Source organism: Microtus pennsylvanicus, chromosome 10 (genome assembly GCF_037038515.1).
Source record: "Microtus pennsylvanicus isolate mMicPen1 chromosome 10, mMicPen1.hap1, whole genome shotgun sequence".
Lineage (NCBI taxonomy): Eukaryota > Metazoa > Chordata > Mammalia > Rodentia > Cricetidae > Microtus > Microtus pennsylvanicus.
The window spans coordinates 119,773-142,780 of record NC_134588.1 but is presented as its reverse complement, the minus strand read 5'-3'; the positions used below and the strand labels follow the sequence as shown (position 1 = coordinate 142,780).

General features: G+C 48.4%; 1 protein-coding gene across 3 annotated transcripts in view; it reads left to right on the top strand.

Annotated features, from left to right (window-relative positions):
• Positions 1 to 346: 346 nt before the first annotated feature.
• The window catches only part of LOC142858437 (protein phosphatase 1 regulatory subunit 21-like), a 42,445-nt gene continuing 19,783 nt past the window's right edge, over positions 347 to 23,008 (top strand). For 2 of the 3 annotated variants that reach the window (XM_075987607.1, XM_075987610.1), the window contains exons 1-3: positions 354 to 448; positions 531 to 574; positions 17,117 to 17,192. The gene's annotated coding sequence lies outside the window, so the exon portion shown is untranslated. Of the gene's footprint in view, positions 449 to 530; positions 575 to 17,116; positions 17,193 to 23,008 lie in introns of all 3 variants that reach the window. The other variant, XM_075987608.1, reaches the window with a different exon arrangement.

Sequence of the window (23,008 nt, the reverse complement as noted above, 5' to 3'; positions counted from 1 at the left end):
ATATCCACTTTATACAGGATGAATCAAGTTTTATGGAGGCAAGACCTGACTTTGTGTCCCTGCCTCAGTCTCCCCACTGACGAGGTACGTGTCTCCATGTTAGCTTTGCCCCATTTTAAATATGCATGACTGGAGACACAGGGTATGGACCACAGTGCCATATCTTATGTTACTCTTGACAGCTTGGCACCGGATGATACTGATGCCCTGGAGGAGGCCTGTGAGGATGGTGCCTTGGAGGACTGCCAGGATGCTATGTGCTTTATACTGTCCAGGAGGCGGCGCTGAGGTCTCGCGGGCGGGGTGAGTGGGAGGGTTCTGACGTCCACATCCTGGGCTGTCATTCATCTCCCGCCGGCCCCGCCCCTCGCGGTTGCAGCAGGACGCGGAGAGGGGACCCTTCGCACCCAGCACCGACCAGCACGAACCATGGCTTCAGTACCTGCAGGTAAGCATGGGCGGGCGGCGGGAGGGCGGCCAGGCCCCTCAGCCTCCGCTCAGCTCACCACCCTTCCCTGCTTGTCCAGCAGAGGCCGAGACCCGCCAGAGGCTGCTGCGCACCGTGAAGAAGGAGGTAGGGGCAGCCACCCCGGGGCGACAGGGTCACCGTGGTCACCAGGCTGGCAGTGACTGTGCATGGCTGACCAGGGCCGGGGCCGGGGAGGGGTGAGGGGGTGAGGGGTCCTGAGTGTTTAGGGGTGTAAGACTCTCCAGGTGTGAGAATGGTAGGAGTCTAGGTGGGACCGTTCCTTGTGGAGGAGCAGGTGGGTGGTTCTCACTCCTGGGGTGGGGTAAGGTGATGTGGGGCTCCTCCATAGTGATGCAGAATGTCCCCAGGTTTGGGGCAGGGAAGAGGTTCAATTATGAATCATAAAGCTAACCCCCTGCTCCACCCCAGATGCTCAGTTCTTAGAGCCACCTCTAGGTGTCAGGGACTCTGTCTGAAAGAGCTCTTAAGGGTCACAGGGCAGCTGTCCCCCTCTTGCGTGCCTGCCATGCACACAGGATCAAACAGGAGTGGCTGCCTGCCTCTGGGGAGGAAAGTGACAGCTGTGAGCCCAGGCATGACCTCCCAGGGCCCTGGGAGTAGAGACAGTTTAGAAGGCTGAGGTGGCATTTCGATGTCTGTGGACCTGTAGGTATAGATGTGCTTGAGTGTATGGTAAACACATGTGCACTTACCTGGAGATACCAGTGTGAGTCTACATGTGTGTATTTGTGTGAATGAGTAAGACTGAGTGTATGTGTATAGTGTAGTGTTGCCCTCCCCATTTTATCTCCACCCTCTCCTTCAGCCTGCCCTCCCCCACTGCCTCTTCTTCATCTTGGGTTCTTATCCCAAGAGATTGCTGGGCTGTGAATCCATGAGCCAGGCTGGAGTCTGTCCCTTGCTTCCTGAGTGTGGGTGTGTGTCTGTGCCCGTCTGTACACCTGTGTGATGCAGGCGTGTGTGTACGTACAGGTGCCACCCGGGAGGCCCTCCCTTCCTGGTGGCAGCCACCTGGGCAGCTGGAGGCTGGGACTTGTTGCTGGCACCTTCTTCCTCTTGGGGCTCGTGGGTGTGTCTTCTGTATGTAGCTTATTCCTTGTCTTAAAGAACCAGCTCCAAAACTGGCTGCAGATTCTAGAATTTTAAGATGAGGTGATGTGTAAGATAGATAGATTGGGGAGGGGGGTGTCCCTCAGAAAGGCCTAGAAGCTTTTAGCTCAGTCTTTGTAAAGGTCTCTTTGAAGACATGAGACGCTGTACAATTCAGACCCCAGCCCCACAAACTCATACCCCTGCCCTTTGGAGGAAAGGTCTTAGGTTAAAAGTGGAAAGATTGTAGCTCAGGTTTTACCCAGACCTGGATGGAGTGCATACTCCTTGGCTGTTAGTCTGGCATGAACCCCCCACCATTGTTAACAAAATGATTGACAAAAGAGGGTGTGACTAGAAGAGAGGGTGAGCGAGGCCTCTGGGAAATTAGGAGACACCCTAGCCCAGCCTGTGCCACCAGCTCCCTCAAAGTCACCCATGAGTCACACCTCCCCTCACTAGGATTTCATTTCCCCCTCTGCTGAGGAACACATGGGGCCCCATGCCCCAAGTCTGGTCCTTACTGATCTAGCTGTGCTCCTAGAAAGGCTGTGGGGTGCGGCCCCCGTCCTGTGACACGCATCTGTTTGATTCCTCGATCCTGGAGACCACTGGGTTTGGAGGGAGCTGCCTTCTTGACTTTGGCCTGAGCGGAGTAAGCTCTCGAGCCCTGAGATAGGCAAGACAGTCGCTGGAATTAGCAGATTATTGAGCAGGATTCAGTCGTAAACATCCCAGTTTCTAAATCTTACTTACGGAGGACAGTCACTCCAGGGACTGCCACGTGGGGATCTGAGCTTCTGTTGGGGGCTTTTCCGTGCTGTGCCCACAAGACATAGCGACCTTATGAAAATGGCAGCGACAGAACTGGGGCTCGCGGTAGGGTTCTAACAACACCCAGCCGACAGGGACCAGAGTTTACCCAGACTAACAGCCAAGGAGTACGCTCTCCATCTAGGTCTCGGTAAAATCTGAGCCTTGAGGCGACAATAGGGTGACACAATTCCCATTACACTACTGGACACAGCTGAAGGGGACAGACTCTGTGCAGGGCAGCAGGAGGAAGGCTGCCATCTTGGAGCTCTCAAGTTGGCCACCCAATCTTACCCCTCCTTCTACAGCTTCTTTTGCCCACCTCCCAGCTTTAGAGGGATAGGAAGAAATTTGCCACAACTCTGATCAGCAGGCCTTCTCTGCTGTACTCGTCTGGGTTCACTAGCCACACCCCTACGTGCCACAACCTCCCTCTTCCTCACGGAAGAGGCGACAGAGGATTTTCCTAGATAGCCAGACAGCTGTGTAAACCTGCTCCGAACTATGCCATCTTCCAACCACCCACAGAACCTGTGGGGCTAGGACTTTTGTCCAGAACCAGCCTGGGGAGCTGTCAGGACCCAATACCCATCATGTGGGTCAGGAAGGAGCCTGGAGTTCAACCAGAGCTGGAGTCGAGTCCTGGATTCATCCGCTACAGAGGGTCTATAGGCACTGAAGTGACCAGGACAAGGGTTCCCTGGCCTCCTGGGGAAACATTCTTCCAGAGGAGACAGACCCTGGAAGGCTCAGCAGTGAAATGAAAAAAGAGGATTGCAGAAGGTGTGTGAGGTCTTGACATAGCCAGACCAAAGCACAGGCACCAGCACTGAGCAGAGACATCTGCAAGCTTGCAGGATGGGGCGTTGCAGTGGCTTGCCAATCGCAGTCTCCCAGAAGCATCTCTCTTTATCTTTGCGGGTATCTGGGTGACCATTTTGTCATAATAGGGATGAAAATGACTCAGTGGGCAGAATAAACTATGTATAAGCATCCTCCGTGTTCACCTGCGCTTCTCGGGGGTTAGATTGATGTCGGAGGGATGCTTTCTTCTCCAGCTAAAGCCCACCAACTCTGAGCTGACTCCTTCCTGGCTCGCCTTCCCCTCCCTGCCACCACCCCTTAATTTTGTTTTGGTTCCCAAAGCAAGCAGAGACTGGCTTCCCGTTGTCATGACAACAGCCATTAAAAGAGCCAGCCACATGATCCAGGTTGATAACGGAAGCTAAGTGACTAACTACCTTGTTTTCCTGCCTCTGGCTGCTGCCAGGAGGCCTCTTAATTGGAGAGAAGAAAGCAGGGGCTGGTGGGTGGCAGATGAGACCCCTGGAAGGAGACGGGTCCTTCGGGGCAACCTACAGCTAGCTGAGGCAGGGTGTGGGTAGCTGGCTGTACTGCAGAGCCAGCCTCACAGCTGCTGAGCTGTGTCTAGTTAGGGGGAGCACACCCCACCCCCAGCCCTGAAGTGGGAAATGGGATGATGAAAGAAAAGGGGGATGTGCTAAGAAGGCTGAAGGAAGATGAGGAAACCGAGTGATGTTGCCGTGGAGACGCTTGGGCTTCATTCTAACCCAGCAGTCTTGATAAAGGACAGAGGACAACTTGACCACCTCAAAACAATCTCCAGATAACATGCAGGGTCACCATGCAAGCCTTGAATCAAACACAAGAATTCATATGTATTTAGTGTAAGTGTGCAGCTCTGCCCAGGGACATTTAGCAGTGTTTGGAAATGTTTTGCTTGTAACAACTATGGGAGCGCCCAGCATCTGCAGGAAGAGGCCACAGGTGCTGCTCAACATCCTGAGGTACACATAACACTGCCATATGCCAGCATCCGTCACCCCACCATCTACACCACCTTTCACACCATCACCACCACCACCACCACCACCACCCCCCGGTATCCCCACCACCATCAGCAGCAGCAACACCATTTCCACCTCTCCACCATCATCCATCACTATGATCATCTCCATCACTCACCACCACCATCACCCCCACAATCTACTCCCCCTACCACCACCACCCCCACCACTGTCATTTCTGTCATCACCATGACCCTCTACCATCTCCACCACCCCCACCACTGTCACCTCCATCAAACTGTTATCTTGGCCATCGTATGTCCACCCGCACCCCACTTCACCACTTCTAGCGCTGTCACCTCTCATCGTCACTCCACAGCACGACTGTCTTCACCATCACGACCCCTTCCACCCCAGCCCCTCCATCCCCACCCAGAACCACCACTGTTACCACCTGGGAGACTCCTGCTCGGAACAGGTGGCAGCGGCTGGAGCTGTGATCTTCGGACAGTCTCTGGAAGAACAACTCGGGCAGATGGGTGTGAAGGAAAGAGACGAGGAAAGTGCATTTGTCTAGACTTGTACCAGGCTGTGGTTGTCACTGTGAAGACGACCTGCCTACCTCAGACAGGACGGAGCTACAGAGAATGTGAGAGTTGGGGAGGGCTGGTTCTGAGAAAGCTGTGTCTAATAGCGGTCACGATGGACGCCTCCCGGCTCCTTGAAAGGATGGCTTCTCCTTTCTCCCTCCCTCATTCTCTTCCGCAGTCCACAAATGTTTACTGAGCAGCCCTGCACCGTAACCCCGTTCAGGAAGCTGCAGCTTGGAAAATGAGAAAAAGGAGCCGTCACCTGCTGTCACTGCACAATTTAGCCAAGATGCAGATGAGAATATGGATGGTGGGGCTGGGGAGGTGACTCCATGCAAACTGTTTGCTGTGCAAGCATGGGGGTCTGGGTTCAAATCCTCAGCACCCATGTAAAAGCTGGCACAGCAGAATGAGTGTGTGACCTCAACACTGGGAAGGCAGAGACGAGCTGAACCCCAGAACTCAATGGCCGGTCGGTGAGCCAATCCCCAGGGAAAGATCCTGTTTCAAAGGATAGGTGGGAAATGACTGAGGACGCAGACATCAACTTCTGGCTTCCACACGTACATGTGAACATGAACATGCACACGGCATGCACAAGCACGCACACACACACGGTATGGATAGCACTGAGTGCTATGGAGAAAACGAGATGGGGAGAGATGGAAGGAAGGGCTGACCAGAGCGGTCGGGGATGGCTTCTGTAATGGGGTGATTTGGGGGCAGGGAGGGAAGGAGGGATGGATATTGCTGTCTACAGGTCAAGCACAAGCATGTTCAGAGTCTGAGTTGGAAGCAAAGGATAGCGAAGAGGTCAATGGGGCTGAAACAGTGAACAAGAGTGGAAACTGATGGAGGAAGGTCATTGGTTAAATAAAAAGAAACTGCTTGGTCCTCATTGGTTAGAACATAGGTAGGTGGAGTAAACAGAACAAAATGCTGGGAGGAAGAGGAAGTGAGCTCAGACTCCACAGCTCTCCTCTCCGGAGCAGACGCCTCAGAGAGACGCCATGCCCCAGCTCTGACCCAGGATGGACTTAGGCTAGAATCTTCCTGGTAAGACTGGTGCTTACAGATTATTAGAGATGGGTTGATCGGGATATTAGAATTAGCCAGTAAGGGCTAGAGCTAAAGGGCCAAGCAGTGATTAAAAGAATACAGTGTCCGTGTAATTATTTCGGGGCATAAGCTAGCCGAGCAGGCGGCTGGGGTGTTGGGGACGCAGCCCCGCCGCCGCTCCTATTACTACAGGAAACGAGGTCAGAGAAAGACTGGGGGGCTTGTCGTGCCTGTGGACAGGTGAGACTTGCTATTTAGTCTGAGTTACATGAGAGCCATGTTGGAATTTTGAGTGAGAGAGGAACATGAAAGGACTGCAGGCATGTGGGGTTGGGAACAAGAACACCATAGCCAAGAGGAACCACTGGCTTGTTCTTTCTTCAACAGGGTCTCACTACATAGCCCTGGCTGGCCTAGAACTCATTCTGTATACCAGCCTGGCCTCGAACTCACAGAGATCCTCCTGCCTCTGCCTCCCAAGTGCTGGGATTAAAGGTTGTGCCTCTATATCCCGCTTTCTGACTTAGTCTTTGTGAGCTAGTTCATGAGTGAGAAGTCACTGTCGCTCTTCCTGCATGTTCCTGCTCTATGAAGTACAGGTGGCAAAACTGCTATTGAGTGAGCAAGAGAGAGAGAGTGTGTGCACACATGCATGTGCGTGCAGGTGAGTGTGTGTGCTCTATTTGGGCTTCAAAGGGTGAAACTTTTGGACAAAGCAGTCTCTTCAGCCCACCTGCCATGTCTGATGTATTTTCAAAGTTCTGAGAAGGTGGCTTCTGGGAGCTGTGAATGACACCGGACACGCGTGGGAGGCCCTGGCGCTTGTGGTCTCTTCAGCGAAGTGGCAGGAGGGATGATTTCTGCACCTCCTGTGCTGTCCCCTCCCAGGGCTGCCCTGCAGACACTCAGAAGGGGCTCCATCAAAGAATGTTTTGATGCAGACTAGCAGATAGGGCAGGGCCATTCTGTCACTAGTACCAGCACTTTCTGGCTACAGAACCCTGTAAAGGGGGGGGAAAGGCTAAAAATGAATTTCTTGGTTGAAGTGTTTGGGAAGTTTGGGGTGATCAGGTTCAGGTGTAGTTATATTTAGGGGTCAACAATGTCATCAGTACCCCTAAATATAACTCATCAGTACTGTGTCTTCCTGGTGGGATCTGAGGAAGCCAGAGCCCTTGTCCTGCCTCTGCAGCTAGCGTTCCATGAAGAGATGGTTTGTCCACTCCCATCGTCTCTTCCAGCTTCCAGGCGAGTGAGGTTGGCCAGCCTGAGACCTCAGAACATCTATTTGGCTCCATCCTTCAGCCCACTCGTCCCTGTTTATGCTGCTCTGAATGTGCCAAGCCTGTGTGTAAGATGTAATAAGAGATATCTGGTTAGGCTGTGGGAACAAGGCACTTGGCTGAGGCAATCCCCAGGTCCCCTGAGGTTGATGGAGCACCGTGTCCTGGCAGTCATTAAGGAGACACAGGGATGGCAGGCAGGTCACTCACCCTCTGTCATAGAAATACCCATGCTGCAGCCTAGGCTTGACTTCAAACTCAACTCTCCTGAGCCAAAACCAATAATTCAGGAGTCCTCAGGAAGTGTGCTCTGCCCTCTGGTAGTGTAGGACCCTTTCCGATGATAAACCCCCAATAGCCTTGCTCCCGTGTAGTGGGAGCCCACTGCCCTCTCTTAGGAGTTGAGTTGGAATAGCTGAGTCTTTGGCTGGCTGTGCCCCTGTCCTGGGGTGGACAGCGTGGGGGTCCCCCCTCTACTGTTTTCTCATCAGCCTACAGGAGACAGTGTTCAGCCTAAGGAAGCTATACTTCCTGGGTATCGCCCCCTTACTGTTATGTGTTCCTGTGCCCTAGGGCCCTGAGAGTTCCGAACGCTGACAGTGGTATTTCTCTTTCTTTCAATAGTTGAGAATCTCGGAGAATAAATTCTGGTTCCTCCTTCTCAGGGACAGATTGTGGGTATTTATAAAAGGGCCAGAGAAAGACCGAGTAAAAAACCAAATGGAACTGGGTATTGTGGCGCCTGTTTTTAATCCCAGCACTCAGGAGGCAGAGGCAGGAGGATCGTTATCTGCAGCAGAACAGGGAATGTGAAGCAGTCTGGGCTATGTGACTTGTCAATAATAATAATAATAATAATAATAATAAAAAGAGACCCTTGGAAACCTGGTAGTTTAGAGACCCAGTGATACTCAGAGATTGAGCATGTTCCCTTCTGATTATTATTATTTAGTAATTTATGAATAATTAATAAAATTCTAGCACCTTCCATTTACTGAACTTGGATCCTAAGTGCTTTCCCTCTTCTTTAATCACAAACCAGTCCTTTTGGAGCCCAGAGAGGTTAATAAACAAAGACAAGGTCACACAGCCAAAGCGCAGTGGAGCAAGGTCCATCTTCCATCCATTTCAGCTTCAATAAGCCCTGAAAACCTAGGTAGAAAACTAAATCTACAAAGTGAAGGGGCCAGAAACAGATGTCTGGGCTCAAGTGTTTGGGAAGTTTGGGGTGAGCAGGTTCAGGTACAGCTGTTTCCAGGGTTAATATCATGAGAAACTCTTACCTCTGTGCTGCCTCTGTGTTTGTTGTGCTTACCTCTGTGTTTGTTGGCCCTGTGAGGACGCAGCAAGTACCCAGCATCCCCAGGGGCACAGTCTGCCCATGACCTTGACATCACAGCAGAGAATAGAGCTTCCTTCCTTGCCTTTGGGTCTGTTCCAGCCTGGGTCACATGATCCCTTTGTAGTGCAGGTTGCTGTGATTGGTCAAGCCTGGAGGGGCAGAGCAGAGGAGCATGGGTAGGAAATGGCAGGCAGAGAGCCAGACACAGGGGTGGGACCACAGCTGCCCATCTGGACAGCAGGACTGTGAGAGTCAGGGAAGCCCAGCTCCAGTGAGGCCTACTGACTTCCATCATTGTGCTCGCTGAAAGGAAACGGGAGGGAAAGGGCTCGACTCCCCCTTCAGAAGACACAGCCCAGTCAGACACATGAACACCCTGATGGTCCCAGTTCTTCCCTGTGCTCCAGGCCCTGCCTGGCCAGTGCACAGTTGGGCACCAGGTCCCCTCTTATGGTCCATTGTTGAGTTGGAAATGACTGAGGAGAGGGCTCACTGAGGGCCTGGGTTTGAATCCCCAGAACCAGTGTTAATGCATAAAGTGCTGTAATCCCAGCATGCCTGCAAGAGGTGGGAGGTGGGAGGTGGGGACAGGGAGAGCCCCAAACTCACAGCACAGCTGACTTGGCCTAGGAAACAGAAAACTGGTCAGGAGAAAGGTGAGGGCTGGCAGCTGAGGTTGTCCTATGACTTCCACACATGCACGGTGGTCCACCCTACACACACACACACACACACACACACACACACACACACACACCGCCCCCCCCAAACTGTGTGTGTGCAAACATCACAAACACACATGAAAATAAGACACGATTCTTCAGCAATTCCTGCTTCTTTGCAAATGCTCAACAGATCCACGTAGCTAGTGCTACCTAATGGGTATACAGAGCATTTCTAGAACCTTCTATCACATTCTGGTTTTTATATCAAGTGCTTGGTATATAGTCACACATGTAATGCAGAAATGTTGCAGCCATCTGAGAGGCAGACCTGTGTGTTATCCCATTTTAGAGATGTTTAAATGGAGGCACTTTAAGTGAAGTGACTTGCCCATGGGCATACAGCAGATAACTGGTGATAGGATCGAATACTGTCCCTTAAAGACAGCATCCCAACTGCTTTTCCTTTTAAGGCCCAGGAGGGTAAAGTCAGTGTCTGCTTTATCTGGGTGTTTTAAGCAAGCCCCTGAAATTTGCTTTTCATACCCTCCCAGGTTTAGGCGTTTTTTTGGGAGAATCTGTGTTTTCTCATCTGCAGGGCTGTGCATCTGGAGTTGGGGCATTGCCAGAGATCTAGTCACAAGAGGTGGGCAGTACACCTAGGAGAAGGCAGATGGCTCTCGGGTGTGCGCGGGATGTGAGGCACGAGCTTGGCTCATTTCTCTGGGCATAGAGGAGGTTGGGGTTCCTCCTTCCAATTACCTCATCCCATGAGAAGGGTTGGTTCCAGGGGGCCTGGAGCACCAGTACAGGTTGGTAGAAATTGCATCCCCTGCCTAGAACACCTTTCTCTGTGGTTGTAGGGGGATTGGCCAGTCCTCAAGCCCTCGGTGAGGGAACCATGCCCAGCGCCTATTTATAGTAAGCAGATAAACCATTAACTCAGGCAACTGAGCCACAGACCTCCATCCTGCAATCCAAACACCTATTTAGAGCGGGTGGGCTGGGAGTGGGCAGGGGAAAGATTTCCCAACACTCTGCAGTCTCTGGGGCCCACTACTGTCCAATTTCATACCTCCCTGGCCTGCCCTCTGCACCCCTTCATGGGGGTCATCCTCCCCAGCCTGGCTACCTCCATCTGCATGTGTGGACAAACAGGAAAGACTGGAGGAGAGGGTTACAGGTCTGGCCTGGAGTCCCATCCCCCATCCCCTCATCCCTCCACATGCTGGCCTTCCCTGCAGCCCGCTTCCCCATGATGGGTTGCTGCACACTGGCTCTAAGGAATCCTCAAGGACCCGTCATGGTCTCCTTGGAGGCCTGTGGCTGCACTGAGGGTCCTCTTGGCACAGGTCACTTGGACAAGTTTGTGAACAGAATTCCATCACTGCCCTGCACACCCTTTGAGTCCCCTATTACTCTCCTCTTTAGCCCTGGCATCCTGCAATCTCTTCACATTCCCCGTGTGTACACCTCTTCCAGAATGGCATCATTGGCATTGTGCAGGGCACGGCCTTTGAGTGCTGCCTTCTTCGGCCTGGTAATTGGCGAAGGAAGTTCCTTTGGCAGCATGATTCTCCCAGGGAGTCGGTGTGTGCCAGGTGGGCTGGGAGAGGTGACCCACAGAAACTGAATCAAGGCCAGGGAGCCAGGAATTGACCATGTACCAAATCCTGATGTTCAGTTGCAGGGGGTCAAGTGAACGCTGCTTGCTGCCCTGCTACTGGGGTCCCCACTTTTGACAGCCTGGAGCTCCCTGAGCTCCACAGACTTAGTCTCTCTGGGAACACGGGAAGAGTGGAAACACCCACGGTGTTTCCTCACTCACCAACCAGCAGGCGTCAGCAGGGACTGGAGGGGGTTAGCTGGGCCCAGGAGAGTTTGAAGACCTCTTTTGCTCAAGCCTGTGTACTGGGTGCCTCCAGCTAGGGATCCCTGTGGGTCAAGTCCAGCATGTCGTGCCCACCCTTAAGGCAAGATGTTTGTTTAACAATTTTAAAGATTTGTAAACAAAACCAAAGAGACCATGTGACCTAGACTGTGGCCTGCAATTAGGTCTCCCAGGTTTAGCAAATAAAAATTCAGAGTGTCCAGTTGGACCTGAACTTAAGTGAAGCGGAAGGAAAAGATCCTTGCAGTACTCCACACGATATCCGAAATGTGCTTTTACTAACACCACCTCCCTGCGTCTGAGACCTGGGTGCATGGGGCCATTCTCCCAAAAGGCAGAAAGTTGTTTTCTTTTCCTTTCTGGCCCTTTATGGAAAAACCCTTGCTGTCTTTGGCCTTTGATATACAAAGGCCCATCAGGAAGGACAGGAGGTGGGGACAGTTCTGAGGACGGAGCTACCAAGGCATCAGTGATTGGCATTAGCGGTAATAACAGCCCCAGAGTGGTCACTGTCTCATATGAGCGAGCACTTGTGTGCCCATGGGCCTCAGGGTCTCCAACAGTCATTCAACAAACTCGGTGTGTAAGAGTACAAGCATGGTAGGGCATACCAAGAACTCAGCATGCTGGGAGGGATGGGAGGACATTCTAGATGTTCTTAGAAAGAGAGTTGGTGGATCCTTCCGAGGAACCATGTGAGTGGAGGGGACCAGGGTAAAGCTGTATGGGGCCCGCACCTTCGCCATGGGAAACCCAAGCTGGAGATCACTCTGTGAATGACAGGGTTTGACCTGGGCCTAGTGGCTTCCAAGGGCTCCTTCGTGCTCTATCTCTGTCCCTTAGAAAGGGTCTGTTGTTTTGGTGCAGCTCTGTGCAGGGTCCTAGGGGAAGTATTTTGCCTGAAGATTCTGGAATTTTTAGCCTAGTCCTATCCAAGTCAAAGGCTTCAATGTAACCAGGAACTGGGCGGGAGACAGGAATGTGGAAGTTGATTGGGAACCTGGCAGAACTCCAGGTGGGCTGTGGGAGGATGGGGACACATGGTGGGCAGCAAACAGGGCAACCATAGACCCAGGAACATCCCTCCAGCCTGGAAGACCTGCCTAGTTTCTCAGCCTTCCCTGACTTCCTCTAGAGATCCATTCTCCTATGCTGTTTAAATATTTACAGGTGGAAGGAGGGAGGGAGGGAGGCAGGGCTGCTGTCTGAATGGAGGCAGGTGTGGCAGAGGCCTACATGGAGGGGCAGGGCCACTACCACCCCAGGCCCAGCTGTGTCCTGGGCAGCCCTAAGTGGAAACTCCTTGGCCTTCCGTGGAAGGCCCATGAGCGCCCCCTATGGAGAGCTCATGCCCTTGCACCTTCACAATCCTGGTAGGTTTCTGCTTGCTTGAAGCCTCAGATCTGTTTCCCAGAAAGTGAGACCCAGCTGGACAGCTCTACTTCCTGGCCAGCTTGTCTGTTTTGAGACAGGGTTTCTGCTCCTTAGCCCAGACTTGTCTAGAACACCTGTTCTTCCTGCCCCTTCTCCTGGGTGCCTGAATTTCAGGACTGTGTCAACATGCCCAGTTCAGGGAGGCCTTTTAGACACTTTGTTTTTTGTTGTTGTGTTTGTTTGTTTCTTTTAGGGGGATGGGATCTCTCTAAATAGCCCTGGCTGTCCTAGAACTCACTCTGTAGACCAGGCTGGCCTCGAACTCACAGAGATCTACCTGCTTCTGCCTCCTGAGTGCTGGATTAAAGGTGTGCGCCACCATGCCTGTCTATTTTTTTAATTAACTTTAGTGAGTATATATGGATGTTTTGTCAGCATTTATATCTGTGCACATGTAAATTCCTGGTGCCTATGGAGGCTGGAGAGCCTCTGGAACTGTAATTACAGACAATTGTGAGCCACTGTTGTGTGCTGGGAACTGAACCCAGGTCCTCTAGAAGAGAAGGCAGTAGTCCTAACCACTGAGCCGCCCGTCTCTCCAACACCCCTGCCCCAACACACGCGCACTGATTCTTAACAGGTTCAGCAGGTTTCGAGAGGAGCAAGTTCTGCTGTGAGGGACTGCATCCAGACTCCAGACACCCTACTGGTCATATGTTTACCCCTGAGGCCTCCCAAAGCATCCCCATAGGGTGTTGTTGGCAGGATCTTCTTGGGGTACCTCTCCCTCCTGACCTCAGTGTCTCTTTTGGTCTCTGTGTGGGAGAGACTCCCAGCCTTGGCCTGTAAGCCGAATCCACCCTTCTCCTTGCCCAGGTGAGAGTCCCTTCTCACCGAGTTCCCAGCTCATTAGGTGTTCAGCAGAGGGGCAGGCCTGTTCTTCCGAAAGAACTGAGTTAGAATTCCTTTGCTGTTCCCAGTCTGTATGACCCTTGGGAAGGTGCCTCAGCTCTCTGAACCCCACATACACAGTGCTCGCATGCTGCTGTTAGGGGAGCCCACCAGAGATGACCACTCACTCTTTTTATAGCCAATTGACAGTCTTGATTCCTGTCAGCTGGGTATTCCTGTCAGCTCAAGTATTCGGGACCCAAGTGCAGTGCCAAGTGTTTAGAGTAAGGGGTTTTTAAAGCAAAAACCACATCCTGGTATCTTGCCCTTCAGCTTCAGGGGGAGTTTTGCACAAACAAGTTGTTTAACAGAAGCTAGGATAAGCTAGCTGCGGCATGGTGGTCTCAGGTTCTAGGATAGAGCTGGGTAATTTTTCAGGGGCTTCCCACCAAGAAGACCAAATTCTAGTTAAGCCTAAAATGACCTCAGCAAGATTGCAACATGGAGGAACCTCTGCACTGTCTTGCCCTGTCACAATGCTAGGGATGGAGTCCCACACGTTAGGTACATGATCTGTGCCTGAGCCACACACCTTGACTCTCTACATATTTAGGGTAGAGCCAGTGATGTCCGCATGAGCATTGAGGAGGGCGCTGTCCACAGGTAGCGAGGTCTAGTACTTGTTCAGTAAAACCTCTCGCTTCCTTAAAACCAAAATGTGGTCAGTGGCCTGTTGTAAGACAAGGACCCTGGGTTGAACTTCTCAGATCTTGGGTGAGTTATCTGAAAAAGAAAAAAAAACTCCATGCCTCAGTTTCCCCACCCGTAAAGGAAACTGAACCTTGCTAGAATGGTTGCATTTGCAGTCTCTGGTGTGTGCTAGGGAGGGGTGTGTGTGTGTGTGTGTGTGTGTGTGTGTGTGTGAGAGAGAATGAGCAAAGTGCTGAGTCATGACCTTGATCATCACACAGAGATGAGGACCTGGATCCTGATCCTGTGAAGGTGTTGCTTTTCTTTGTTTGGGCTACTGTGACAAAATACCACAGGCAGATTGATTTACACAGAGCAGGAATGTGCTGTCCTGAAGTTCCGGAGGCTGCAAAGGAAGGACAGAGACCTTTGTGCTGGGTTGTGCTCTCTTGGCCTTTAGATGCCATCTTCTCTCTTGTCTCCAGGCCATCTTCCCTCTGGACTGTCTGTCCCTCTTTCCTTGTTCATATGAGGACACTGCTTATACTAGATTGGGGGCAACCCCAATGGCCTAATTTTAAATATTTTCTTTTCAAATATGATCATACTCAGACTAAGTAGGAGAAAGTGTTTTAAAATAGTCAGTTGGCACTGGGCAGTGGTGGCACACACCTTTAATCTCAGCATTGGGTGGGTAGGTGCAGGCAGATCTCTGTTGAATTCAAGGCCAACCTGCTCTACAGACTGAGTCCCAGGATCCAAAGCTAAGAGAAACTGGAAACAAACAACAAACAAACAAACAAAAATAGCCTGTGGGTGGAGAGAGAAGGGCACACAACCCCGCACAAAGCCAGGTGGGGAGCTGGTCTGTCGCAACAATTTTGGGGGAGTGCAAGAGAAATATTGGGGTGGGAGGAGAGGAGGGAAATGAGACATTCTAGGAAGCCGAGTGGAGCAGAATTTACCAGGGTTGGTTCTTTGCCTGCTCCCTCCCCTCACCCTAGCCTGGAGACCTGCCACATGTCCTGAGGAGGCTCATGGCTTCCTTTGGGGACACGGAGCAGATGGGACCTGGTGTCTCTGCACACAGTCAGGCAGCAGCGCTGCTGATTAAGAGCAGCCCGGGGGGGGGGAGAGGGACAAGCAGATGGCCGCCTCCGGAAACCAGGAGGACACTGGCAGCAGAACCACACCTGCCTGAGACACCGCGGTCACTGCCTAGGACTGGAGCCTGGAGCACCACACTATGGCGATGTCAGAGTCCCTCAGCTAGCCTAGGTTAGACCAGCTGGGTGAAAGCCTGGTATGAGCCACACTCATGCAGGGTCAGCAAGCTACTGGCCAGCTGCCAAATCTAGCCCTCTGTTGGCTTTCATTTCTTATCTATTTACTTTTCTTAGATGATTGATGTGTGAGGGCGTGCTGCAGAGGTCAGAGGGCAACTTGTGAAAGTTCATTCTCTCCTTCCACCATGGGGCTGGAAACTCAGATGGTCAGGCTTAGCACCAAGCACCTTTACCTACTCAGCTATCTCCTTGGCCCAATACGTCATTTTCTCTCTGCTTCAGTCTTTATTATGTCCTTCCTTCTGTTGCCTTGGGTTTATTTCTTCCTGTTTGCTAATTCCTAAGAAGTGTCGGTAAGTTGTCATTTAGGTCTTCCACCCTCAGTACTGTTCTCTTGCACCTAGTAGGCCTCGCATCTAGTATGCCTTGCACCTAGTAGGCCTCACATCTAGTATGTCTTGCACCTAGTAGGTCTTGCATCTAGTAGACCTCAGCATATTGTATTTGTTCACTTTTATCTCAAGATGTTCTTCTTTGTCTCCTGGGACTTCTTTGACTGGCAGATGAGCTCTTTCATTTCTGCATGTTTGTGGATTTTCCTGTTGCCCCTCTGCTTTTGACTTCCAGTTTCCTCCCACGGTGCTAATGACAGATGGCTGAAGGCGTGGCTCAGTGGTACAGTGCTTGCCTGGCATGTGTGCAGACCTGGGCTCACATCTGTAAAGCAGGGTGATGCCGTGGGCTTGCGGAGGGGTTCAGGCTGAGAATAGGTCCTGTGAAGCCCGGCTGCTGTCCCTGTTCTCAGAGCCAGTCATTCATTGGTGCTGACGCAGGTGGATGGGCTGTGGCTGTCCTGCTGCCTCTGAGCACTTAGTGATGTGTGACCGAGGGCTCTGTCATCCTGTGTGCACCTCCAGGAAGCAAGCTGCAGGAAGAGACAGGGGCTACAGGGGCTGCAGCACCTCAGGCAGGTGTGTGGTGACCTGAAAGAAAATAAATATGGACTCACTGGAGGAAGAGAGCAGGGTCCAGGACTTGGCTTCCTTTGTCCTATATTAGAAGTCCTGTGACAGATTTCTGGGACAGGCCTTTGGATCACCTTTTGACCTCAGACTCAAAGTGGGGAAACTGAGGCCCAGGAGAAAGGCTTTGCTTGAATCCCATAATGCCTCCAGGCATAATGGGATGCAAGTTTGGGTAAAGCCAGAGGATGTTCAAGCCCCAGAGGTCACTACTTTTCTGAGGCCAGCTGTCCTTTCCCAAAGAAACCTGTGTGTATCCTGGAGTCACTCAGCAGTGTATGACAGGGACCGAGTGTCATGAGGACAGGCCCTAGCCTGTAATGGGGACCCCAGCTGGTGGTCCATCTTCATCTATTCCCTCCCTCTCTCCCTGGCAGGTGGACTCTTGTGAGCCTCTATTTCCCAAAGCTCACCCACAAACCTGTTGGATCCCAATGCTTCCAAAACCCCATAATTGACTGTCACCATGGTGCCCCCATAATTCCTTTATCTTCCAACTCATTTACCACTGCATCCTAATATACAGTGCAGATAAGGGCACTTGCAAGGGCAAGGCAGGGGGACTTGTATTCTGGAGAGGAGATGCAGGTAGGACACCATAGGGATCAGAGCAGGAACGGCGCCGGGTCCTTGGAAGGATCATACAGGCGCAGTTCTGGGAACTGTGTGTAGGGTAGGGCACTTTGTGTGACACCTGAGAAAGGTGACAAGCCTCCGTGCAAATGAAGTGAGATGGGGAGCTTGTGGACACTCTGGGGGTACAGCATGGGCCCTGGGGCACAGCACCCCATCTGATCAGTTTCTTCCACCCCTGTGCATCCTGCAGGTGAAGCAGATCATGGAGGAGGCCGTTACCCGAAAGTTTGTACACGAGGACAGCAGCCACATCATCTCCTTCTGTGGTGAGTGGTGGCCGCGGTGGCGGCCTCAGAAGCGGAGGCAGTGGGGAGCGGCTTCCCGGATGGGGTGCAGCGGGGGAGATGCACCTGGGAGCCAGCTCTTGCCTTATGTTGAGCTTTGTGACTCTGAAGCTATTTTGGGATCCCAAAGACACTCTGCAGCAGGAAGTGGATTTGGAAATGCAGAGTCGTGGGAGAAGGGTTGAGGACGCCTCCTGTGTCCCATGGAGGGCCCAGCAGGGCTTGCCCCACACTGACTCATCCACTTGAGGCATGAGGGATGGCCTCAGCCATCTCCCTCTGGGTAGAGGATGGAGCGAATGGGAACTGTCTTAAAGGAGTGATGAGGGCTGGGGCACAATTCAGCCGGCAGGGTGCTTGGCTCAGATGCACAAAGCCCTGGATTCCACCCCCAGCAACACACAGCATGCATGGCGCCCCATGCCTGTACCCCCACACTCCAGTGGTGGGAGAAGGAGAACCAGAAGTTTAAGGTTATTCTCAACTCCATATTGGCTCCAGGCCAGCCTGGGCTAAAGAAGACCCTGTAACAGATAGTTGGGTGTGGGGAGTTAGCAGCCACTGAGGTATCTCGAGACCCACATTTAGCAGACTGAGCCTGGAAGGTCTGAAGTGTGGCTCAGACCCCACTGTAGGCCATCGCCTCAGGAGGAGCCAGGTTCCCTGCGCCTGAGGTCAGCTCCAGCTCATGATGGGGTGGCTGTTTTGAAGGGGAACCTCTTGTCTTTTCTCCTTGGAACTTTAGTAAGTGTATTGTCTCATTGGAAGTGCACAGTGGGGTCCCTTCCCATGATCATGGCCTTGTGAAGATACCCAAGCAAGGATAAGTAGCCAACCTGCCCAGTTCCATTCACATGGCTGGGGAACCACCAGTGGGACTGATTGTGTGTGGAGCAGAACCTCACCACTTTGTAGCAGGCAGACTGAGTTCAAATCCCACCTCTGCCTCTTCCTGTTGAGTGCATGTCCTGGTTTGCATTAAAATGCTATGATAAACACCAGAATCAACAGTAGCTTGTGGGAGGGTGTGTTTCTACTTACACTTCTAGGTCACAGTCCATCACAGAGGGACATTAGGGGGTTGCAGGGGGTTGCCGCCCAGAACTGAAATAACCACACAGAAACTGTATTAATTAAATCAAAAATTATTCTTGTTTATGTTAGCCACGTGGCTTGGTACCCTTTTCAGTGTGGCAGTCACATCTTGATTGCTCTGTGGCTGGGTCGTGACTGCAGAAAGAGCTTTCCTCTTCCCAGAATTCTCCTGTTTTCGTCACCCTGCCTCTACTTCCTGTCTGGTTGTCCTGCCTATACTTCCTGCCTGGCTACTGGCCAATCAGCATTCTATTAAATACAATTGACAGGGTACAAACCATTGTCCCACAGCACTTCCCCCTATTAAAAAAAAAAACAAGAACTCTGAATCTAATATCCTTTGTTTAACTTTTCTCCTGACTATTATTCATAACAACTTGTAATCAACATTCCAAACAAGGGAAAATATCCATAGTCCATTTTTTTGGGAATGTGGGCATAGTTTTCCAGGCTACTTTCTGCTGGTTGGGGGCACTGATAATCTTAGGGGGACCTAAAGAAAATTTAGAATTATGATCAAGTCATGACTGGAGTATTCTGTGAGGCTTGATCATCTCAGGCAGCAGTCTTGAATCTGTTCTGGATGCAGAACTCAGACATCTGTGTCATCTATTCCTACTGGAGATTTCTTAGGTGGTATTCCTTGATCAAACCTGATTTTTCTTAACTCAGAATGAATCCACAGCCTCCCATTTCCTGTGGAAACAAAAGCAAAACCTCTTCTCCAAATTAACATACCTTTTGACTTCAATTTTGAAGTCAAGGTATTTTCAAAATACCTATCTTAGATTAATTCAGCAGCATTTATAAACAAATATCTTTTAGCAACTGTTGCTCCTTCCTCAGCATTCAAACAATTCAAACAGAACATAATAACATACAGTATGCAGATTCTCTGTGTGTTTTCCATCTTTACGTGGCTTTATTTTAACCTCTGTTTCTTTTATTTTTTCTTTTTAATTTTTTGGCTTTTTGAGACAGGGTTTCTCTGTGTATCTTTGGCTGTCCTGGAACTCGCTCTGTAGACCATGTTGGCCTTGAACTCACAGAGAACCTCCTGCCTCTACCTCCCAAGTACTGGGATTAAAGGTGTATGCCACCACACCCAACTACTCCTTTTCTTTCTTTTTTATTTTAAGAACTTTAACCTTTTTCTTTTCTTTCCCAAGCCTGCATATATTTTTAACACACTAAAACATTTAGAGGTTTTCTTCATCTTTGAATCTCTCTTTACTGTATATTTCTGGGGGTTTTTTGACCACATGAGTCTTTAATTTGCTAAGAAATATGGCTAAGAGTAAAGCCATGACGTTGACAGCTGAATCCAGCCCATTCCTTAGTTTTCTGAGATTTCAGCCTCATGGCAGAAGTACCGGCTGGAGCCATGTCTATTGCCACAACTCTATGGCATTTCAAGGTCCCTGCCAACACCAAAAAGCATCAATACCATTGATGTGTTTCTTGGCAGGACCTCTTTAAAAGACCTGCAAGGTTTTATAGCTAAAGCTGAGTCAGGAAGCCTCTCTTAAATGAGAGTACTTGCCTCTAGCAAGCAGAGCCCACCTGAGAAAATGCTGCTATTAAGAAGCTGTGTTTAACTCTATTCTTTTATATATAGAGTAATTTCCCAAGCTCTCTCAGGCTTTTAAGTAGATTTGGTCAGTCCCATGTTGGCACACCATTCTGTTGACTGAGATTGTCCCACAGCATCAGGGTAGGAACCTGGGCACAGAAACCAAAGCAGAAGCCATGGAGGGGTGCTACTCACTGGCTTGCTCCCCATGACTTGCTCAATCTGCTTTCTTATAGAACTGGTGACCACCAGCTCGCTCATAGTAAGTTGGGCCCTCCAACACCTATAACTAATCAAGGAAATGCCCTATGGGCTTCCCTCTAGACCAGTCTGATGGGAGCATTCTTTTAGTAGAGCTTTTTCTTCCCAGAGGACTCTAGCCTGTATCCAGTTGACAAACACCAACCCAAAGAGTGACCTTGGGCAAGTTCTCCTATTCATTTATCTTTCTTTATTTTGAGTGTGTGTGGTATATGCATGTGTTCACATGTGTTCATGTGTGTGAGCCAGAAATTGACATGGGGTACCTTCCTTAGTTGCTCTCCACCCATTTGCTTTTGGGACAGGGTCTCTTGCTGAGCCCGAATGACTTCATTTTGGACCAAATGGCTGGCTAGTAAGGATGTCATGAGCAAAGTAGAGTGTGTCGATTTAAACATATGTGAGCACACTTGTGTATGTGTAGATTGTAATATTTTATTTATATAAAATGTATTTTTGCATTTTATATGCTTATGATAGCTTTTACTTTTTTCTGGATGTTTTTATCCGAGGATAAAATGACATGTTAAAACTTGCTAACACAGCTGTCAGTTAAGCTGCAGGGGAATAAAATGCAGTTAAAGAATGTCATAGCCAGCCAGACCTGGTGGTACAGGCCTGTCATCTCAGCACTCAGAAGGCTGTGGTGAGTTGGTCCAAAAATTCCAGGCCAGTCCAGGCAGCTTCATGAGACCCTGTGTCTTAGGGATTTTTCTTCGGTGACAAAATGCCATGGAGTTCAGAGGGTGAGTCCATAGCCATCCTGGTGGGGGGTGTGGCAGTGGGCAGGCGTGGCTCTGGAGCAGTACCTGAGAGATTATACTCTCTGATCCACAAATATGAGACAGAGGGGGGCGGGGCTGACTGGGAATGGCATGGGCTTTTGAAACCTCAAAACTTGCCCTAAATCACATACCTTCTCCAACAAGTCCACACCTCCCAATCCTTCTCAAATTGTTCCACCAAATGGGGACCAGATATCCAAACATATGAGCCTGTAAGGACATTCTCATCTAAACCGTCACACTCTGTCTCAAAGCAGAATTGTAAAGGGCTCCATCCCCAGCCCCTTGCACCCAATCCCAGCATTCAGGAGACAGGGACAGAAGCAGTGGATCATTGTGAGATTAAGGCTGATCTACATAAAGAGTTCCAGGCTAGCTATAGCCACATACTGAGATCTTGGCTTTAAAATAATGAGAAGAATATAAGACTGAAGCTATTTAGGGGTGGGAGAAACTGAAAGACATTGAATGTAGTGTAAAGGACTGTAGAAGCATTTTTCTCATTCTCTGTTCTTTGGGAAGAATTGTCAGAAAGACCTAATCAGACACATGTAAACCCCAGGGGCCGAGCGGCCAATCCAGAAAGACCTAAACAGACAAATGCAAACCCCGGGGGATGATTGACCAATCCTAGAGGACGGTACAGGTCAGCTAAAAGCCCCATTTGATAGATTTATACATTTATATATTTATAAAATTATATATTTATATATTGATATTTATACATTTATATATTTATAAATTTATATACTTATACATTTATATATTTATACATTAATACATTTATATATTTTTACATTTATACATTTATATATTTATATATTCATATATTTTGTTATTAATATTTATACATTCATACATTTATATATTTTTACATTTATACATTTATATATTAATATTTATACATTTACATATTCAAATATTTATACATTTATATATTTATACATTAATAAATTTATATATTCATACATTTATGTATTTATATATTTATACATTTAATAATTTATATATTTATACATTTAATAATCGATATATTTATACATTTAAATATTCATATATTTATATATTAATATTTATACATTTACATATTCATACATTTATACATTTATATAGTTATACATTTCTACATTAATACATTTTTATATTTATACATTTATATAGTTATACATTTCTACATCAATACATTTTTATATTTATACATTTATATATTTATACATTAATATATTTATATATTAATATTTATACAATTATACATTTATATATTGGTACATTTATATATTTACATATTTATACATTAATACATTTATATATTTATACATTTATATATTTATACATTTATATATTTATTTATATATTTATACATTTATTTTTATTTTTATTTTTTGGTTTTTCGAGGCAGGGTTTCTCCGTAGCTTTTGGTTCCTGTCCTGGAACTAGCTCTTGTAGACCAGGTTGGCCTCGAACTCAAAGATCCGCCTGCCTCTGCCTCCCGAGTGCTGGGAATAAAGGCATGCGCCACCACCGCCCGGCTATATTTATACATTTATATATTTATATATTGATATTTATATATTTATACATTTATATATTTATACACCTATACATATATATTTATATATTAATTTTTATACATTTATATGTTTATACATTTATATATTTATACATTAGTAAAATTATATATTTATACATTTATACATTTATATATTTAGACATTTATACATACATATATTTATATATTTATACATTAAAACATTTATATATTTATACCTTTATAGTTTATACATATATACAATTATATATTTACACATTTATATACTTATACCTCTATACTTCTATACATTTAGGTATTTATATATTAATATTTATACATTTATACCTTTATATATTCATACATTTATATATTTATATATTAATATATGTACATTTATACATTTATATATGTATACATTTATACATTAATATATTTATATATTCATATATTTATATATTCATATGTTTATAAATATATTGATATATTTATACATTTATATATTAATACATTTATATACTTATATATTTATACATTTATATATTTATATATTTAT